The sequence below is a fragment of the Protopterus annectens genome, chromosome 4.part0 (genome assembly GCF_019279795.1).
Source record: "Protopterus annectens isolate FY-2018-M chromosome 4.part0, PAN1.0, whole genome shotgun sequence".
NCBI classification, from domain to species: Eukaryota; Metazoa; Chordata; order Ceratodontiformes; family Protopteridae; genus Protopterus; species Protopterus annectens.
The window spans coordinates 877,580,922-877,602,695 of NC_056733.1; the positions used below are offsets into that span (position 1 = coordinate 877,580,922).

Genomic DNA, 21,774 nt, shown 5'->3' on the forward strand with positions numbered 1-21,774 from the left:
GTCATCTATTAAATCATGTTACCCATTGATACTGTGGCCCCTGCCTAGTATATCATCTATTAAATCACGTTACTCATTGATAACATGGCCCCTGCCTAGTATATCATCTATTAAATCACATTACTCATTGTTAACGTGGCCCCTGCCTAGTATATCATCTATTAAATCACGTTACTCATTGATAACATGGCCCCTGCCTAGTATATAATCTATTAAATCACATTACTCATTGATAACGTGCCCCTGCCTAGTATATCACCTCCATCAAAACTGTTAAGACATTTACCTGATAGGAATACACCACATTTCTAGTTTTTCTATTATTATTTTTATATGGATATCACTAAAAATATCAGTACTATATTTTCAGTGTTCCCATTTGCATTGATTTTATTATCTAGTCAACCATAAGGTAGGGAAAGGAATCACTTAGTTGAACCACAAGAGATCTACAATCCTTTGAACTTCTTGTTAAAAACAATGAATAGTGCTGAGTGCATTCAGTAACCATAGGTGAAGTTCCTTGAATCCTGGATGTCTTATGACTGTCTTGATTCAGCACTTGCTGGCATCTTAATAAATTGTTCAATAACTTGTGTGTCTGTGCCCCTCTCTTTCTCTCTCTCTCCTTCTCTCTTGTAATGATCTTAGCAGTATAAGAAGTACTGAGACCTCCAAAAGTCCTGACAAGTTGTGTCATAACTTAAGGCTGATGGCATTCACTTCAGTAGCACGTCTGAAACAATTTTATCAAGTCCAGTATCCAGTCATCAAAATTCTAGTGAAGGGTGTTACATTGACAGAACTGTGAAGTTGAGATTCAAACAATGCTGAAAAAATGTCTTCTGGGAGCATTTTCTGAAGAAAAAAAAAAGAAAAGAAAATTCCACGTTTCATCAAAGCAATATGAGAAGCAGCAGCTTTACTTTTATCATTAAAAAATAAACTCCATTTTCATATAAAACTTTGCTGAAGTCATTTGAACTTAATTCTACTAGTAATAATTCATATATGACTCATGAAAAGGGAAATTCACTTACTTTCAGTACAAATCACCTTCTGACAAACTTTCAGATTTTTTTTTGTGTTGCAAACCATTTTAGATACTTTAAAATTTCCAATAAATACTTTCAAGAAAAAGTTAAGATTCAACATACAATCAGGCCTTCAGCCCACAGTACTAAGTATCACTGTTTTTTTCAAGGAAATTTGACATGAGCTTTGAGGAATTTTCAGCAAAAACATAATATTTAGAGCATTGCTTTGGGTCTGTGTGAAAAGAGTTAGGAAATTCAGATTGTTACATTTCTACATCTGAGGTGAAGTAGTGTGTGTGTGTGTGTGTGTGTGTGTGTGTGTGTGTGTGTGTGTGTGTGTGTGTGTGTGTGTGTGTATGTGTGTGTACATTTGTGTCTGTGTGCGCATGTGTGTTTGTCCGTGTGTGTGTGCATGTGTGTGCACGTGTGTGTGTGTGTGTGTGTGTGTGTGTGTGTGTGTGTGTGTGTGTGTGTGTGTGTGTGAGTGTGTAAAGTAATTATTACTTTTAACCTAAGTAAGGAGCAACAGTCTGACTGAGATGCTATTTAGCTTAAATTTCAGCAGTTCTATGAACCTAAGAAGCTTTTGCTGTATGTTCACCATGTGTGTCTTACTAGTAACCAGACCTCCACAGATTATTGATGCCTTTGTGATTGGTTTATGATTCAGAGCTAAGAATTGTGAGTTTACTGATTTGTATGATATATTGTTGAGACACAGACTCATACATGATATCAGAAGGAATAAAGTAAGAAGTAATATACTGCCTAAAACACATTTAACACTAGAAAAGCTGTAAATATGTACAGGGCTGCACAGTTAAGCAGTGTTTAATTGAAAAAAACTCATTAAAGATTTTAATGTATGTAAAATTAAAGTGAAACAAAAGTTTGTCAGTAATAGGCAAAATGTATTGTTCATTCAAGGCATAATTTGAAAAAAAAATAGTATGAAGCAGAAAGAACTTCAACAGGGATTAAGTTCATAAATTCATAGATGTTTACTAGGCTAATTACCACAAGGGCCTTTTTAAGCCTAGCCATGCAACCCAAAATGTGATCCCAAAATGACACAAATGTGGTCAGATTAATAATTTTCACTAAGTATGCAAGTCTAGGAAGAAGGAATCCAAACCTGTTTTGGAAGTTGCTGAAATCAACAGAGTTAATAATAATGCTAATGATAATCTGGCCAATTCCCAATCTGTCCAGTGTAACACAAGCAATAACCTATTTGTTTGTGGCTTCTATAGATTTGTGTGATAAGAGTGCATGCAGAGTTTCAGTACTAGGCTCAAAAAATGAAGAACATGTGCCAATATAAAAACAAGTGGGCTGAGAAACTGTGCTTAAATGATGCATTTTTCACATTTAAATTAGATCCCAAGGTTCAGTATAACATCATCACTGAGACCTCATTCAGCCAGTTGGAACTGAGAAATTTCCTCTTTGTATCTAATGCTTTATTATTGTTTTATTCTGTACACAAACTGAAAATAGCTGAGTCAAGTTAGGCTGTGTTGTGTGTTAAAAAAAAGAGTGTAAATTAGTATTTCGAGTCATAGTTTAGTAACCTATTATTTTAGTAAACTCTGCACATGAATTGATAAGTAGGACTCTGAATTCATAGTATGTAGGTTCAGGAACAGTGCACCAGATAGTTTATTGCAACTAGAGGCACTGGGTCACACATTTACAAATACAATGATTTGCACAATTAGTAAATTCATGTTTTACCTGTTTGCAAAGGCCATGATTTGCATAGTCATATAGTAAAGTAAAGCCTCAGGAAAATAATCCAGTCTGTAGTAATAGAGAAGCACAAAGCACAACCAGGGCGTCTTCTGGTAAAATTGATAAGGCTGATACAATACTTCCAGGTGAAAACCTGTCAGAATTTCTTCAGTATATAGTCGTAGCTCTTGAGAAATATGAGTTAACAGGATGTCCAAATTACAAACATAAGTTTCTGTTTTTGATTAGGTTTACTAGCCCTACTGTGATGAAATTCATGTGTCATAAAAACTAATATTGAAGTCTAACAAAGTGATTTTTCCTTCTTTGTTTTAAGAATTCATGACAGAGAAAATACATGAAGCATATTTAAGAATTGTCAAGTACAAGCAAATAAAGAACTTGTGTTGTCTTCTTCTGGACAAGTATAGCAAAAGATAATGAACTGATGGTAAAGAACATTAAATTTGTACAAATATCACAAAAGCAACTCCAAAGACATCATGATTCCTTATGTGATACTGAATCATTCTTAAATTAAAGTTATTTCAGATCTGTTGTAGTTCAAAGAAAATCAATACCACAAATTTACTAAACTCTGACACTTCATCTCAGACTGTCACAGGATTTCCATTTTTTGGGGCACACTAACCACAATATACTTGTCTCAGATAAAGGTCTACATTTTGTGAGACAAAAGTCCAGTAGTGGTGGAAATTCCAACATATTGCTTCTTCAACCAGATATTCTCATCTCTGTTGTGCTGAAATGTGGCATAATCAATCTGGTTTGAAATTTACTACTAGATTTATCTTTGAATACAGTACTGCAACATATGGGAAATGACCATTTAACATTAATTTTACACTACAGTGGATGAGTGCTAATTTAAATCTTTGTCTTGTGCTGTGGTAATTTTACCCCTTAAAGCAGTCAAGCTGGTCCCCCCACCCTCAATGAGAGGAGAAGCAACTGCTGCTGTTGTTTCTGATTTAAATTATAATTAGTTAACATATTGCTGCTAACTTTTATTGGTCTATGTACTCTTGTATTCTGTTTTAAACATGATGTGTTTGTGGATGACGCTACTCTACTGTGATACAGCCAACCTACCTTGAACTCCACTACTGGCTTTAATTTGGAAAACAGTACTATGACAAGTGGGAGGTAATACGTTTTGCTTATTTTATACATTTGTGTGGGATGTTGATTTAAAGTGCTGTCTTGAACTGCAGTACTTCTCAATCTGAAGCTGGTCTAATCCATTCACAATGTTATCCAAAGGGGCTACGACTGGTGTTATTTCTGGTTTAAATTATAATTAATTAACATAGCAGTGCTAACTTTTGTGTACTCTTGTGTCTGCTTTACACTTACTGTGCTTACTCTTGCTTGCTCTCTACTGTGTTGATTTATTCCAAGACAACCCTGCCTTGAATTCCTCTATTAGAAAGTTCTGCAAAACCTTGAAGCTGTTGTGTTTATTGCAGGTTAGCAGAATGTATAATAAAGTACTGAAGTGCATACAACAGTCGTGAGTACTCATTCTGGTAACTATGGTATTCCTCCCAACCCCTACTCCCTAGACTAGTACACCCTAGGCCCACTTCCCCCTGGCTGCACCTACCTGAATGTGTCCCCTTATCCTGGCTGCACCTAGTTGGTAGCAGTTTATAGCACCTTATCTCAGCCAGTGATGTTAAAATTAGCTTTTGTAATTGTTGCTCCTGCTGTAAATTTCTCAATTGTGGCAGACTGTTTACTGCCCTATTATATTATAATCTTGCTATAAAAGGATCGATCAACTTGATGCATTAGTTCTATTTTTCTTTACTATGTCTATTACTGTGGCATCCAAACCTGCTACAGATGCACTGAATACAGGGTTGTTGTATCCAGTATTCAATTTTATTGATCATTATCATCCCTACCGTTTCTTATAACATCATTTTGCTTAATCTTTTATCTGCCACATAGAATCTTGCAACATTTTGACAATTGTAATTACTACAATGTGACACTTTGAAATTCATCCATCCTGGATGGATGAATGGATGGATGGAAACGTTTGAGTTATTTATTTATTATTTATTTATCTTTGTTAACTGGGAAAGTCCAGCTGGGATAAATACCCTTTTCCAGTCGAGGCCCAGGCAGAAAAGCACCATTATTCCCATACATTGGCAGTATACCGTATAGTTTAATTTTTATTGCATATAATATTTTCATCTTGGTAACATATACATCTTTGCATATGTAATTACGTGTAACAGATGATTAATGCTAACCTTGTATCATACAGTTTGTGACTATACGAAGAGGAGAAAATAAGAGATTATTGGTGCATTTGTATAAGGTTGTAGAGGACAGATATACAAAGAAAATTAAGGGGAGACAACGACTGACATTTGGGTTGAAATGAGTAAGCTATGGTGCGATGAGGGATACCGAGGATTAAGTAGGAGTAGATAGTTAAGGGATATAACCAGTTAAATTAGTAAGTTGTGGTACAATGAGGGAGACTGAGGATTAAGTAGGAGTAGACAGGGATATAACCAGTTAAATTAGTAAATCATGGTACAATGAGGGAGACTGAGGATTAAGTAGGAGTAGATAGTTAGGGATATAACCAGTTAAATTAGTAAATCATGGTACAATGAGGGAGACTGAGGATTAAGTAGAAGTAGATAGTTAAGGGATATAACCAGTTAAATTAGTAAGTTGTAGTACAATGAGGGAGACTGAGGATTAAGTAGAAGTAGATAGTTAGGGATATAACCAGTTAAATTAGTAAATCGTGGTACAATGAGGGAGACTGAGGATTAAGTAGGAGTAGATAGTTAAGGGATATAACCAGTTAAATTAGTAAGTTGTAGTACAATGAGGGAGACTGAGGATTAAGTGGGAGTATGTAGTTAAGGGATATAACTAGTTAAATTAGTAAGTCATGGTACAATGAGGGAGACTGAGGATTAAGTAGGAGTAAGTAGTTAAGTAATATAATCAGTTAAATGTTTACAGTAGTAGATAGAAGGGAAAGTGTAATAATCACAGTATGAAATTTAGTACAGAGCAGCTATTGTTTTGTCAGAGATATTGCAGCTTGTGTTTATTCATTTATTTTTTATTTATTTATTTTGTTTACCAGGTAATGTCCGACTGGGTACTGGGCCCATTTTCAGAAGAGACCCGGGGAGAAAAGCTCCTGACATACAGTAGAGAAAATTAACAATACTGACAAAAATTAACAAAACTAATAATGTTTGTAATATTAACAAAAATTAGTCAAATATGAGATGTTTTAACAGTGTAAAATAATAGTAAAAAATAGTTTGATAACATTTTCAAGACCAAAAGAAATAAGTTTCCAAAAACAGTTGTATGACCTTGCAGTATTTGCAAGAAGGCATATTTTAGGCCAACAGAGTCAGTCCAGGTTACAATGTATGAACATTTCAGTTCCCTATGATGTAGTTTAGTTGTAAGCAGTTTAGTTGCTATTTGAAAGTGTTGAAGGAAATTAGTCATGTACAGATAACAACCTTAGCTGTGGGGTATGAGCTACTTTAGGGAGGGAGTGAGGGGTAGTAATGAGAGGCTTGTTGTTTGGAAGCAGGCTGACTAGCCCGGTGTATGGCAGGAGCAGAGCCAGTGCTTAGCTAGATGTTCCTTAAGGAGGCATTTGAACTCATTATAGCTAGGGTTTCTAGCTATAGGTTGTGAAAGAGTGTTCCCACAGTTTGGCAATTTTATGAGAGTAGAGTGAGGTACCTTATACATTGTGAGCTTGGGTAATCTTTAACAGTAGTTTATTAGAGGATCTAAGTAATCTAGGATTTATATTGGGTTGGATAAGATTAGTAAGAGCAGAGCAGTCATTAGGTTGGTGAATTATTTTCTGGACTATTGACAGTTGGTTTAAGTTTAGGAGGTTTGGGAGTTCTATCCAGTTAAGATGGGAGAGTACTGAGAAGTGGTGGGTTCTAACTTCTGTAAGGGTGGCTTGTAGTGAATTTGGCAATTTTGTTGTTGCAGGATTCTAGTTTATTTACGTCTGATTTATGTATATTGGTAAATGCCTGTGATCCGTAGAGGAGGGTGGAAAGTAGTTGTGAGCAGGCAGTGGCTAATCTGGCACTTTTAGTAAGCTAAGGTTTGACTCGATATAGGGTGCCTAGTTTGGAGTGCACTTTTTTGATGGTGAGGGAGATGTGGCTATCAAACCTTAGTGTATCATCAGTTGTGACACCTAGAAGTTTGGTTTGGCTAGTGGGTTCTATTTTTGTTCCATTTGTGGAAGGAATTGTTAGTGGGGACTGGGATGTTTTGGGTTTGTTATAACTGAAAAGTATTAACTTGGTTTTGTTTGGGTTCAGTATGAGTTGATGGTTAGTGAGGTATTTTTCTATATCCCGGAAAGATGTTTGCATTTTTGTTTGTAGTTCCTGTGGGGTAGGAGCTGAGCAGATAAGTGTGGAGTCGTCGGTGTACTGGACTTTGAAGGCTAGTTGTGTTGCAGAGCTGAGGTTGTTAGTAAAAATTGTAAAGAGTAGGGGGCCAAGTATGGATCCTTGGGGTACTCCTACAGAGATGGGAAGAATGGGGGAAAGGGTGACTTCCCATTTGGTGGCTTGCTGAGGGTTAGAGAGGTAACTATGGAACAAGGGCAGGGCAGATGTATTGAGGCCATAGGTTGACAGTTTGTTGAGTAGGATTTGGTTGGAAATGAAGTTGAATGCTTTTGACATATCAAGGAATATGCAGGAGATAATCTGGCCTTCATTGATGAGACCTTGGATGGTGTTAGTAAAAGATAGTATGGCAGTGCTGGTACTATGTTTTGGCCTAAAGCCATGTTGAGTGGGGAGAAGAGGTTGTGATTGAAGAGGTGGACAAGGAATTGGGAGTGAATGCATTTTTATCTGATTTTGGCTAGAGGGGAGAGGATGGCTATGGGATGGTAGTTTGTTTGTTCTTTAGAGGGACCACCTTTATGTAGGAGAATGATGTGAGATATTTTCCACAGATAGGGGACATATTTTTCTGAGATTGAGCGGCTGAGCAGTATAGATATGGGCTAGGCAACTGAGGGAGGGGCATTTTTAAGGAATTCATTGGGTAGCTGATCTGCTACTAGACAGCAGGGTCTGAGCTTAGAAAGGAGTGTTTTTATGTAGCTAGTTTGGATTGGGGTAAAACAGAAGGGGTTGTGGTAATCTGAAGAGGGAGAGGGTATAGTGAGGGGATGATTAGTCTGGTTATCAAGAAGTGATGTGATAGTGTTTATAAAGTGGGTGTTAAACTGTGTAGCTATTGGGCTTGTTACATTAAAGGTAGATACTGGTGGGGGGTTGGGGTATAGCCTGAGTTAAGAAAATTATTTATGTTTCGCCAAAATTTTGGGGGGTTGTTTTGGTGGATTTGTTGACATGATAGGAAATAATTTTGCTTGTCTGATTTTATTTGTTTCTTAGTCTGGTTATGAAGCTGTTGATATGTTGTGAGGTTTATTCTATCTTTGGTGGTATGGTAAGCTAACCAAGCCCTGTCTCTATGTTTCAGAAATGTTTTGGTATCTTTTGTTAGCCAGGGTATGTGCTTAGGTTTTGTTCTTATTTTCTTGTGGGTGATGGTTTATTTAGTATTTTAAGGAAGGTATTATTGAAGTACTGTACAGCCTGATCGAGTGTGAGGTTTCTAAGTGGGGACCAGTTACTTTACTGTAGTAGTAGGTTGAATGTGGAGGGGGATAATTTTTTTTTATTTCGGATACATTTAAATATTGTGTTGGTTTGTGTCTGAATAAGTTTTCTGTACAAGAAGGTAGGAGAGTGGTCACTGAGGGAGTCTAGAAGGCTGCCTGCTAGGTAACCTAGGTTGGATTTGTTAGTCAGTATCCAGTCTAGTGTAGACTGCTTTTTGGAGTGTTTTTCTAACCAGGATGGACATGATATTCTTATTCATTTCCTTGTAAAGTACTAGCAAAAATTTACAACAATTCTTATTTTTCTTAACTTTGTTTGTTTCATATTGTAGCTTTAAATATTATGATTTTATTTATACTTCTGTATTTACTGTTATATAATTACTTGATTATTACTTTTGTTTCATATTGTAGCTTTAAATATTATGATTTTATTTATACTTCTGTATTTACTGTTATATAATTACTTGATTATTACTTTTGTTTCATATTGTAGCTTTAAATATTATGATTTTATTTATACTTCTGTATTTACTGTTATATAATTACTTGATTATTACTTTTGTTTCATATTGTATCTTTAAATATTATGATTTTATTTGTACTTCTGTATTTACTGTTATATAATTACTTGATTATTACTTTTGTTTCATATTGTATCTTTAAATATTATGATTTTATTTATACTTCTGTATTTACTGTTATATAATTACTTGATTATTACTTTTGTTTCATATTGTATCTTTAAATATTATGATTTTATTTGTACTTCTGTATTTACTGTTATATAATTACTTGATTATTACTTTTGTTTCATATTGTATCTTTAAATATTATGATTTTATTTATACTTCTGTATTTACTGTTATATAATTACTTGATTATTACTTTTGTTTCATATTGTATCTTTAAATATTATGATTTTATTTATACTTCTGTATTTACTGTTATATAATTACTTGATTATTACTTTTGTTTCATATTGTATCTTTAAATATTATGATTTTATTTGTACTTCTGTATTTACTGTTATATAATTACTTGATTATTACTTTTGTTTCATATTGTATCTTTAAATATTATGATTTTATTTATACTTCTGTATTTACTGTTATATAATTACTTGATTATTACTTTTGTTTCATATTGTATCTTTAAATATTATGATTTTATTTGTACTTCTGTATTTACTGTTATATAATTACTTGATTATTACTTTTGTTATTGTGGAGCTTTTCTCCCCCGGACTTCATTGAAAACAGGTTCTTCTTGGCTCAATGGACCATCCTGGCAAACAAACTGCAAATAAATAAATGATATGGTTTGGGTGAAGTTAAAGAGGTTTAGGAAATCGGAGGGGTTGTTGGCGCTGCAGGAGTGCCAATCCAGGTTAAAATAATCTAGGATGATAGTTTCCTGATTAAACTTTGATGATGCCCAAGAGAGTAGATTTTCAATGATGGGTAGGTTATTGCCAGAGGGGAGATAGGTGGTTATGATAATAATAGTTTTGTTAGAGTTTATTATTAGGTGTGTTGTTAGGATTTCTGCATTAGGTAGGTAAGGAGGGGTATAGTTAAATTGTTCAAGTTTGAGTGTGTCTTTATACATAATGGTGATATCACTGTCCCTTTTGTTTGGTCTGTCAAACCTTATAATGTTGTAACCAGTTGTAATTATGTCTTTGTCTTTAATGTGAGGCTTTAACCAAGTTTCTGTAATTGCAGCAATGCCTGGTAAGTAGGTGTTTAGAGTTGCATGGAATTCAGTAATTTTATTTACGATACTATGGAGTTTAAAGTTGATAAAGAGTAGGTTGGTGTTGTTGGTTTTTGGAAGTGGGGGAAGGAGTGGTGGTTAGTAGTAAGATGACTAGGGGCTGGTGGAGGCCTGGGGAGGGGAAGCAATAGGCAAGGTGGGGTGTGGGTGCGTGGTCCTGAGTTTGGGTGGATGTTGGCCTGGAGTTTAATTTGTGTTAGATTGTATAGAAAGAGTTGTCTGAGTTTATTGGTAAGTTTTACATATCTGAAATTTGAGGGATTAGTACATTGAGTAGGCAGGAGTTTGAAAGGTAGGAAGAGAGAGGTAGGTGTGTTGAAAAGATGTGAGCTAATGTTAGCGTATGTGTGGCTGTGATTGTCGATGGAGGACAGTGGGAGAGTAGGTGAATGGTGGTAATTGATAGTGAATGCGTGGAGGGAGGTGAAGTTATGCATGAGGTAGAGAAGGTGTATGACTAGAGTATTGGTTAGAAGGGAGAAGAAAAGTGACAGTGGAAGGTAGTACTGGGGTAGGGTGGAGGTGTGAGGGAGGGAGGAGTCTATGGAAGATTTGCGTGGTTGTGTGGAGGTAGTATGGGTGTGGCTTGGATAGGTATAAACCTAATGAAAGAGGGGGTGAGTGGGAATGGAGGTAGGGGAGTGGAGCTTAAATTGAGTGTAGAGCAAGAGCTAAGTGCCTTGCAGATGCTGCTTTACTGACTTTTAAAACATTTGTTGTTTTCTGCAAGCTTTTAACTCTAATGGGATGGAGCTCTACAGTTCTGAGACACAGTGAGAATAGAGTAAATTTACAGCAGATTTTTTGCGCTAGTTATAGCTAACAGGAAATTGTTGTAGAGTACTGTTCTGTTTTTGATGTATGGTAGTAATTTTCTATTTAGAGAGGGGCAACTATCTGGCTTGTAGATACGTTTGTGGGCAGTGGTGAGTTGAGAGTAGATTAGCTGGTTTGGGAGTTCTAGCCAATTTTAATCCTTTAGGGCTGTGCAGTGGTAGGTTTTATGCGATGAATATGTAGAGCATCTTGCTATTTTATTACATCAAATTTGAACCTGAGGGTATTGTTGAGATTAGTGAAGACAGGTCATGCATACAAAAGAGATGGGAATAAGTAGGTCACTGCTATGGATATTCCTCTGGATATTGTACAATATTGATTCACTCTATATAGGGAGCCTACTTTTGGGTGTATTTTTCATAGTTTGGAAAATATGTTGATGGTATTTGAGTTTGTCAACTCAGAGCAATCCAAAGCTTCTGTCATGTTTTCAATTTTTGTATTGTCAGATGTGGAATCCCCTTCAGTTGATCAACCTTTGAAATGCTGAATGTCATATGGCCAACACCATATGACCGACATTTCGGAAAGGTCGAAAGTGTGAATGGAGATTGCTGTACATTGCAGAACAGGAAATTTGCCATTTTCCTCAATGTAGTGTGATCTCGGAGTTGGTATATTTAATTAGCAGGGGGTGTGGGGGGCTTGCCCCTCCTCTTCTTCTTTTTCAGCTGTTTCTGTTAGAGGTCGCCACAGCGGATCATCTGTTTCCATTTCTTCCTGTCCTCTGCATATTGCTCTGTCACACCAACCATCTGCATGTCCTCTCTCACTACATCCATAAACCTTATGAGGCCTTCCTCTTTTCCTGTTACCTGGTAGCTCCATCCTTGGCATCCTTTTCCCAATATACCCATCATCCCTCCTCATCACATGTCCAAACCAATGGAATCTCGCCTCTCTGACTTTGTCTCCAAACCGTCCAACCTGAGTTGACCCTCTAATATACTGATTCCTAATCCTGTCTATCCTTGTCACACCCAGTGCAAATCTTAACATCTTTAACGCTGCCACTTCCAGCTCTGACTCCTGCTTTTTTGTCAATGCCAACGTCTCCAACCCATACAACATAGCTAGCCTGACTACCCTCTTGTAGACCTTCCTTTTCACTCTTACTGGAACCAGTCTGTCACAAATCACTCCTGACACTCTTCACCACCCATTCCACCCTGCCTGTACTCTCTTCTTCACCTCTCTTCCACACTCACCATTACTCTGAACTGTTGATCCCAAGTACTTAAACTTTTCCACCTTCACCAACTCTACTCCCTACATCCTCACCATTCCTCTAGCCTTCCTCTCATTCACACACACATATTCTGTCTTAGTCCTTCTCTCCTCTCTCTTCACCTCTCCCAGGTCTCCTCAACCTGGTCTGTACTCTCACCACAGATCACAATGTCATCTGCAAACATCATAGTCCATGGGGCCTCCTGTCTGATCTCGTCTGTCAACCTGTCCATCACCATTGCAAATAAGAAAGGGCTCAGAGCTGATCCTTGATGTAATTCCACCTCCACCTTAAATGGATCTGTCACTCCCCACTGCAGACTTCACCACTGTCACACTACCCTCGTACATATCTTGTACCACTCTTACATACTTCTCTGCCACTCCTGACTTCCTCATACAATACCACAACTCATCTCTAGGCACCCTGTCATATGCTTTCTCCAAGTCCACAAAGACACAATGCAACTCCCCGATGGGAAAAAAAAAATTTTTTTTTTTTAATCTTAGTTTTGACCTTCCAAAATTTTGGCTATGTGGTCTTGACCATATGATGTTCAGCATTTTCGAAGGTCGATCAACCGAGGGGGATCCCAGATGAGACAATAAGGAAAATATGTTTGAGTAATAGACTGTTTTTTGGTAAAATAGAGCATTAGTTTAGTCTTTTTCGCATTTAGCAGTAGGTCTGCAGTGCCTAGCCATGATTCAACAGATGACAACTACTCTTGTGTGATCTTCTGGAGGATTTGTAGTGTTGGGTCAGAGCAGATGAGGGCTGCATCATCTGTTTACTGAACTGTGTTTACTTTTCTGTGACACTATGGCATTTGTTTACAAATATATTAAACAGTGCTGCTGTTTGGCACTATGCTTGTTTGTTTGCCTTTTACATGCATTGTCGTAGTTGCACTTCTGTCCTCTGCTGGAGTTATCTAGCCTTTTTAGACCTGCATTTGCTAATCTTCAATGTTGCTTGGCTTACACTTGCACTACTGACAGACTACTTGGATATGTGTATATTTAGGTTGGGGGTTGGCATAATGGTTAAGGTATTCACCTCACAAACATGAGGTACAGGGTTTGATTATCACCTTTGAAGGGAATCTGGCTAGGCTTAAAATAAACTGCAAAGGCAGTGAGCCTAAGAAGTGGGCGTAATATTGATCTTTGTGGCTCTACAACTGCAACAGGAAGGAAAGAGGATCATTCTTGAGTCCATTTTAGTGACTGTTGTCTACTTGTGAAATAGTTTTTAAACCAGCTGAGAGATGATATATTAAGACCTAGGAAAGAGAATTCATAGGAAAGAGAATTCACCAAGAAGTTTTTGATGGGAAACTGTGTCAAAGTCCTTTGACAGATCCAAGAAGAGTGATGATACTAGGTTACCTTTATTACTATTGTGGTTGCTAGCATTGATGAAGCTAATAAGAGCAGTAATTGTGCTATGACTGAGGTGGTGAGGTGGAAGCTGTGCTGGGTCAGTGACATAAAAGAGAGTTACTTATTTTTATAATGTCTTGATTATTGTGCTGTGTCATCCATGCTTGTTTACTTAGTATTATATTCCTCACTGAATTGTAATATTCCTTCCTGCTGCCCAGACACTCTTATGTGGTAGATACTTTGAATACTATTGGTTTATTATGCCATGGTATCATGGTAGATGCTTTGAGTACTGCTTGTCTATTATGTTGTGGGATCATGGTAGATGCTTTGAGTACAATTGGTCTATTATGTTGTGGTATCATGGTAGATGCTTTGAGTACTGTTGGTTTATTATCCTGTGGTATCATGGTAGATGCTTTGAGAACTCTTGGTCTATTATGCTGTGGTATCATGGTAGATGCTGTGAGTACTGCTTGTCTATTATGTTGTGGTATCATGGTAGATGCTTTGAGTACTATTGGTCTTTAATGTTGTGATATCATGGTAGATGCTTTGAGTATTGCTTGTCTATTATGTTGTGGTATCATGGTAGATGCTTTGAGTACTGCTTGTCTATTATGTTGTGGTATCATGGTAGATGCTTTGAAAACTGTTGGTCTATTATGCTATGGTATCATGGTAGATGCTTTGAGTACTGTTGGTTTATTATGCTGTGGTATCATGGTAGATGCTTTGAGAACTGTTGGTCTAGTATGCTGTGGTATCATGGTAGATGCTGTGAGTACTGCTTGTCTATTATGTTGTGGTATCATGGTAGATGCTATGAGAATTGTTGGTCTATTATGCTATGGTATAATGGTAGATGCTTTGAGTAGTATGAATCATGCCATCCCAAATAGAACCAAGATGCTCTCCTCTAAAAAAAGGAAGCCAATCTGATGGTCCCCTGCCATAAACAAACTTTACAACAAAAGGAAGAAACTGTTTCAGAAAAGAGGAAAATCCCATGATGCAAAAAACTCCCTTACCAGCCTCAGTAAGAAGCTGAAATCCCTCATAAAATCCTCCAAAGCTAGTTACAAAAATAAAATTGCCAAAGATTCCAAAGACAACCACAAGGCATTCTATAACTATGTCAAGAATCTAAATGGCAATGCTAAGTAAGATCTGCTCTGAGCTACAACAGAATGGCATTAAATATACTGATCCCAAGGATATTGCCAATATCCTGGCAGATCAGTTCAGTGCCAACTTAACCCCCCTCTCACCCCCTAAATGGCCCATCTCAATACTGGAAGATTACCAAATTCCGGTAATAATGGCCTCACAGGTAAAAAAATGCACTCTCCAAAGCTAAGAATACAGCATCCATGGGACCAGATGACATCCCGGGCTGTGTATTACATGAACTACAAAATGAACTGGTACCTCACCTAAGTGTCATCTTTAATCATAACCTCACCTCAGGCTTCGTGCCCACTGAGTGGCGCACAGCTACAGTTATCCCACTCCACAAGGGGGGATCCACCTTGGATCCCGGGAACTACCATCCCATCAGTCTGATGAGTCTGATCTGCAAGGCCATGGAATGTATTATCATGGAACTTATAAACAAAGACATTGACAACCTTCAAACACTGGACCCCACCCAGTTTGGGTTCATGAAGGGCCACTCTTGTGTCCTGAACCTGAGTGACTTCTTCGAATCAGTCTCCCGAGCCGTGGATAAGGGTAAGGCAGTCCACGCAGCCCATCTGGACCTTGCCAAGGCCTTTGACACCATCCCCCACTCTGGAATCATAGATAGACTTACTAAGCTGGGCATTAATCCCTACGTCAATCGATGGGTTGTCAACTGGCTTACTGATAGAACCCACACTGTAAAAGTAGCCGACTCCAAATCTAGCTCCAGACAAGTGACAAGTGGAGTACCTCAGGGTTCAGTCCTGGGACTGCTCTTGTTTGGCATCTACTTCTCTGAAGTACAGGCCAACACTAAGGGACTCTGGCTAAAAAAGTTTGCAGATGACTGCAAACTGGGAGCCATTATTGAATCCCCAAATTATGTGGATTCTCTACAAAAGGGCCTTACAGAATGGCATTAAATATACTGATCCCAAGGATATTGCCAGAAACAGATGCTTGGTGCCAGAGCCATGGGCTCAAGCTCAATGCCAAGAGATGTATAGTTATCCCCTTTGGGAAAAAAACATGTACCCATGAATTACCACATAGGTGGCAGGACACTAAACACTGAAAGTGTGATAAGAGACTTAGGGACACAGGTGGACAGTGGTCTCACCTTCGATAACCACATTGCCACAATAGTCAGGAAATCCTTCTATGTGGCACACCTCATCACTAAGGGCTTTTCATCCAGAAAAAAAGGTCATTGTCCCATTGTACTCATCCCTCATTAGACCCATTATAGAATACAATGCCCCATTTGGTATGTACCTCTCAAGACATCTGCAACAACTGGAAAGGCCTCAGAAATACCTCACTAAAAGAATCACAGGCCTAAAGCAGATGCCCTATGCTGACCACCTTAAAAAACTTCTGCTATACTCTGTTGCATATTGTCTACTCAGAGGCAATCTCTGCTTAACATACAAGGCCATGTAAAACCCAGAGCTGTTGGACATGCTACACTTAAAGAAATCCCAATCCCTCAGAGCCACATGCTTCAGGGATCTAAACCTTGTCATCACAGTAAACAAAACATGCTGGAGGGATAGGTTCATAACCCAGAGGCTCCCCAGACTCTGGAATAGACTGCACATACATGTCAAGCAGAGCACCTCTTTGGCCCTCTTCAAAAGGAACCTTGATGATTGGATGGGAGAAAGGAAATTCACCCCGGGGATCACGTCAGTTGCCCTGCTAGACAGGGGTCCAGGGAAGTAAATATTGTGGGAAAAAATAGCCAGGGAATTGTTATGGCTAGGCTTGTATAGGCCTTAGGGCCGATAGCCTAGTACCAACCTATGAACCTATGAACCTATGATTAGAATATCTCTTTGTTAGAAGAGACACAGGTGGAAATATGGTAGAAAAAGGCTGAGAGCAGGGTTTAGTTCACAGGCCTGTTAGAAGAAAAACGTTAGTACTCCTCTTTGAATTTTCAGTACAACCAATGGCTTCAGTTGAAGGTGCATAGACAAAAATAAATAACTCCTTACATATTGTATTTTATGATATCTGTTTCTATCTGTAAGTGCAATTACAGCCGTATGAATAGTGCATCGATATAGACATATGCAATATAGAAAACAGGTCTTATACAGAGAGCCACAGCTCGGTCATATGACACCCTAGGCAGTCCCCCAAAATAAATGTTCCCTCAACACAAAAAGTGAAAACCAGAAAAAGAAAAAGAACTGTCTGAGGTTAAAGGCCTAGCAAAAAAGTCTTCCACTGTAAACTGCAACTGCAGCAAGCTCCTTACTACATTACTGCCACTGTAGCAACCTGCTTGCTACAGTTTCTAACGCGCTAAACTCCAAGAATGTAATACTGCCACTAATTAAAGCAGCGATAATATTAACCGTAATTTCTTACATGAATGTCGGCATTCTACTCACACCTCAGCATGTCCATAACAGCTTATACCTCCAGCAATCAGTTTTTGCCATGCCCTAATTATGACTGTTTATATACAGCAGTTTGTATATATGCAGACTTCTAAAGCATAAAGCAGTTGCAGCTCATATTTCATTATAAAGTATAACTGTCAGCAGAAATGTTAACTTTGAAAACTGTGCTTGTCTGTAAGTATGTACTGAACCTGGCACTAGATATGAGTAGTCACTGCAACCACATCAAGTAGAGTGTAATCGCAAGAACAGTATTCAGTAACATTGACTAGACTTCCCATCCCACGTGAAATATACTAGCAGTTGTCGAACAATCCATTTGTGCCTAGACAGGGATCAATAGTTATAGAGTTTGGGAACTGCTAAAACACTGAATTGAGAATCTCTGTTTTCTACCTCTATGGAGCCATGTGTTAAGAAAAAGTTAGCAGATTATTTTTTAACTAAGTAAAATATATCACCTTATGTAAACAGCTTTCCTAGTTTTATTACTAACCAGGGTTCATTTTGTGCCTTTTGAATGTCTTCCAGTTTATGGGTCAAATGATTTTTTATTTTTTAAATAATGCTGCCTTCTTGCAAGATTTTGTCTCATAAATAAAAGATGTATTGACAGGCTTTCAATTAACAGGATTCAGTTTGATCTCATCTATAGGCAGGATCTTCCACAATTAAGAGTAACAGTGTTGTTACACTACAGGATGATGGGATGCCCGTATCCACAAAGGAAGGTTTCCCGTTAGCTAATAAAATCTCTTTACTGACTGATTTTTATACTCCTTCTGGTCAGCCCTTAGACATACAGTCATTAATTCTTCTTAAACGACTGCATATTGTTATCACCATCATCATCATCTTCATCTTCAATGGCATCAGCATGAATGGAAAATGCATCTTAGTAGTATTTTAACAAAACATCACAATAAAACTATAGACATCCTTCCTCGAAGATGGACACAGAGGGTAACGTTACTGTTACAGTGACCCCCCCCCCTTCAATTGCTGTTGTTAGGATATGGATGTTTTTGCTCACAACTGTATTATAATTTTCAGGGAGAGTCACTGTAACAGTAAATTATAACATTTTGGAAGATTCCCATGTAGTTCCTTATTTCTTTTAGAAGGTAGAAATGCTCCAAAAAACATCCAAGTCATTTGTAATGTGAAGCTAATAATAAAAAGACTAATAGGGAATAGACCATGACATAAAAATCATATAAATCGTAGGCAAATAATCCTAATAGGTAATGTAAATTATCTAGAAGAAATAGTGACAGTATAATATGAGAACTAGAACTATAGAGAATAACAGACTGCAAAAAAAATATATACATATACATTGTCATTCCATGGTCTTAGAGGGATAAAGCCCTGAGTAAGACCCAGATAACCCAGATTTCAGTAGTGTCTGAGCTACTTGATGGGATGGCAGGAGACCATGCCTGTTTTTCAGTAGAGGCTGGAATATTTGATGGTATGGCAGAGGGATGATACCATGTTTTCAGCAATGGCCCAGATATTTGATGGTATGGCAGCGGAGGATGCCCAGTTTTCAGTAGTGACCAGGATACTCGATATAACAAGGGAGGATACCCAGTTTTCAGTAGTGGCTCAGATACTTGATGGTATTGCAGGGGATGATGCCCAGTTTTCAGTAGTGGCACAGATACTTGATGGTATGGCAGGGAACAATGCCCTGCTTTCAGTAGTGGCCAGGATACTTGATATGACAAGGGAGGATGCCTAGTTTTCAGTAGTGGCTTGGATACTTGATGGTATGGCAGGGGACGATGCCCAGTTTTCAGTAGTGCCTCGAATACTTAATGCATGGCAGGGGACAATACCCAGTTTTCAATAGTGGCTCTGATACTTGATGGTATGGCAGGGGAGGATGCCCAGTTTTCAGTAGTGGCTCTGATACTTGATGGTATGGCAGCGGATGATGCCCTGTTTTCAGTAGGGGCCAGGATACTTGATATAACAAGGGAGGATGCCCAGTTTTCAGTAGTGACTCGGATACTTGATGGTATGGCAGGGGAGGATGCCCAGTTTTCAGTAGTGGCTTGGATACCTGATGGTATGGCAGGGGATGATGCCCGATTTTCAGTAGTGGCTCAGATACCTGATAGTATGGCAGGGGAAGGTGCCCAGTCTTCAGTAGTGGCCCAGCCTAGTTGTGTTACAAGACTCCAAACAATTTTTGCGGAGTGTATATGATCATGTTAATACTACCATAATACCAAAGGATTGTTTGACCTATATGGACAGACTAAAAAAACTCCAACTATTCTCTGTCTCATATCACCTACTTAGAGGCGATCTCTGCTTGACTTACAAAGCCATGTCTGACCCAGCTCTGTTAGACATGCTACATCTAAAGAAATCCCAATCCCTCTGCAGCACACGCTCCAAAGACCTCAACCTCATTACAACAATCAACAGAACATGCTGGAGGGGCAGGTTCATAACCCAGAGACTGCCCATGAGGAAGGAAAAAGGGTAAGAAATGGAAATTATCAGAGAAGTGAGTTAAGGAGTCAGAATATGAAGGACCCAATATATTATGTTTCAGTTTCAATATTAAGAGTAGGGAAATGGTTGACATGATCAAGTATTATTGGGAATATCTAATACAAGATAAAATTTTGTCAACTATTTTACCTAGGAAACAATTTTTTTTTTCGTATAATAGAGGTAAAAATATAAAAGATATGGTAGTTCATGGTACATTTATTATGCCAAAATTGAATATTGGGAGACCTTTATCATAACAGGGAACTTTTAGATACAATAAGTACAGTATATGTACACATATTATTAATACATTTGTCAGTATAAATGATGTTAAATTTGTACCTAAAGGAATGTTTACATGTGACGGTAAAGGAGTAATATATGCATTAAGGTGTCCCTGTCAGTTATATTATATAGGAGAGACTAAAAGAAAGTTCTGTATTAGATTCATGGATCATTTAAGAGATGTAAGAAATCAAAAGGAAGATAAAATAATATCCTCACATTTTAAGGCTTGCCATAATAGTGATGGAAGTTTATTGCATGGCACCATTTTGGAAAAAATAGAATGTATGCAAAGTAAAGAGAATGAATTAAAACAGAAGGTGATGTACAAAGAAAGTATATACATTCTAAAATATAAAACCTTAGTTCCTAGGGGCTTGAATAATGAGTTAAACTGGAGGTGCTTGCTTTAAACGTATTGTTTTAATTGATTATTTAATTGACTAATTGAATGTAATTTGAAATTTGATATAAAAAGTGTGATTTTTGTAAATGTATTATTCCTGGAAGGTGGTTACACTGAGGCGCTAGAATAAAGTGACTGTGTTTTACTACATGGTTTTTGAGTGTTATACAAAGAGCAGAACTGCAGTCCCATTTAGATCATGGTTGTGGTACTTTGTAGGAAAGAATACTGGTTGGCTAACAAAGAAGCTAAGAAAGGACTTGCAATAGCAAAGAATAGGGCATCAGAGGCACTGTATCAACTTCTGGAAAGTGACTCAGTAAGGGGCACAAAGAAACTATATCAGGTTGCAAAGCAAAGATAGATAGATAAAGAGGATAGTCAGGCACCCTTCGTAAGGGATACCAGCAACAACCTGCTCACCAGTCTACAGGACATCAAAGGCAGATGGAAAGAGTATTTCCAGCAGCTTCTGAATGAAAAACCCCCCACAGAGGCTACACTGCCCCAGACACCTCCTACAATGAGAGAAGAAGAGGAGCCCACCCTAGAAGAAGTAAGAACAGCACTAAGGAAGATGAAGTCAGAGAAAGCAGCAGGCTCAGATGAGGTCACAGTAGATATGATAAAGATGCTGGGTCAGATAGGGGAGAAATGGCTCCTGAGGGTACTCATAGCAGTGTGGAGAGAAAGGTGTATCAAATATGACTGTAGAATAAGTATACTCACACCAGTGTACAAGAACAAAGAGGATATATATAACTGTGGGCAGTACAGAGACATCAAACTCCTGTCACATTACATGAAAGTTCTGGAGAGGGTGATTTATAAATGGATACGAAGTAGAATGTATGATGGGAGATGAGCAGTTCAGATTCAGATCAGGATGTAGAACAATTGACCCAATGTTTGCAGTGAGACAGATAGTTGAGAAGAAGCTAGAGATGAGGACAGAGTCTAACTGGGCATTCCTAGACTTGGAGAAAACATATGACAAGGTCCCAAGAAAGCAGATCTGGGCAGTACTGCGGCGGTTTGAAGTCCCAGAAACATAGTGCAGGCTATGTATAAGGACCCAATGACTCAAGTACGAACAATGTTCGGCCTCACAGAGAGGTTCCCAGTGGGAGAGGGTGTGCACCAGGGTTCAGCTCTGAGTCCACTGTCGTTCATATTGGTGATGGACTACATTAGCAAACAGGTTAGAGGGGACAGATCAACAAAGTTGCTGTATGCAGATGATGTGGCATTACAGGC

General features: G+C 38.1%; 1 long non-coding RNA gene across 1 annotated transcript in view; it reads right to left on the reverse strand.

Moving 5' to 3' along the window:
• Nucleotides 1–379: 379 nt before the first annotated feature.
• The window catches only part of LOC122800148, a 512,889-nt gene continuing 491,494 nt past the window's right edge, over nucleotides 380–21,774 (reverse strand). The window contains exon 3 of the long non-coding RNA XR_006364539.1: nucleotides 380–858. This is a non-coding gene — a long non-coding RNA (uncharacterized LOC122800148). The remainder of the gene's footprint in view (nucleotides 859–21,774) is intronic.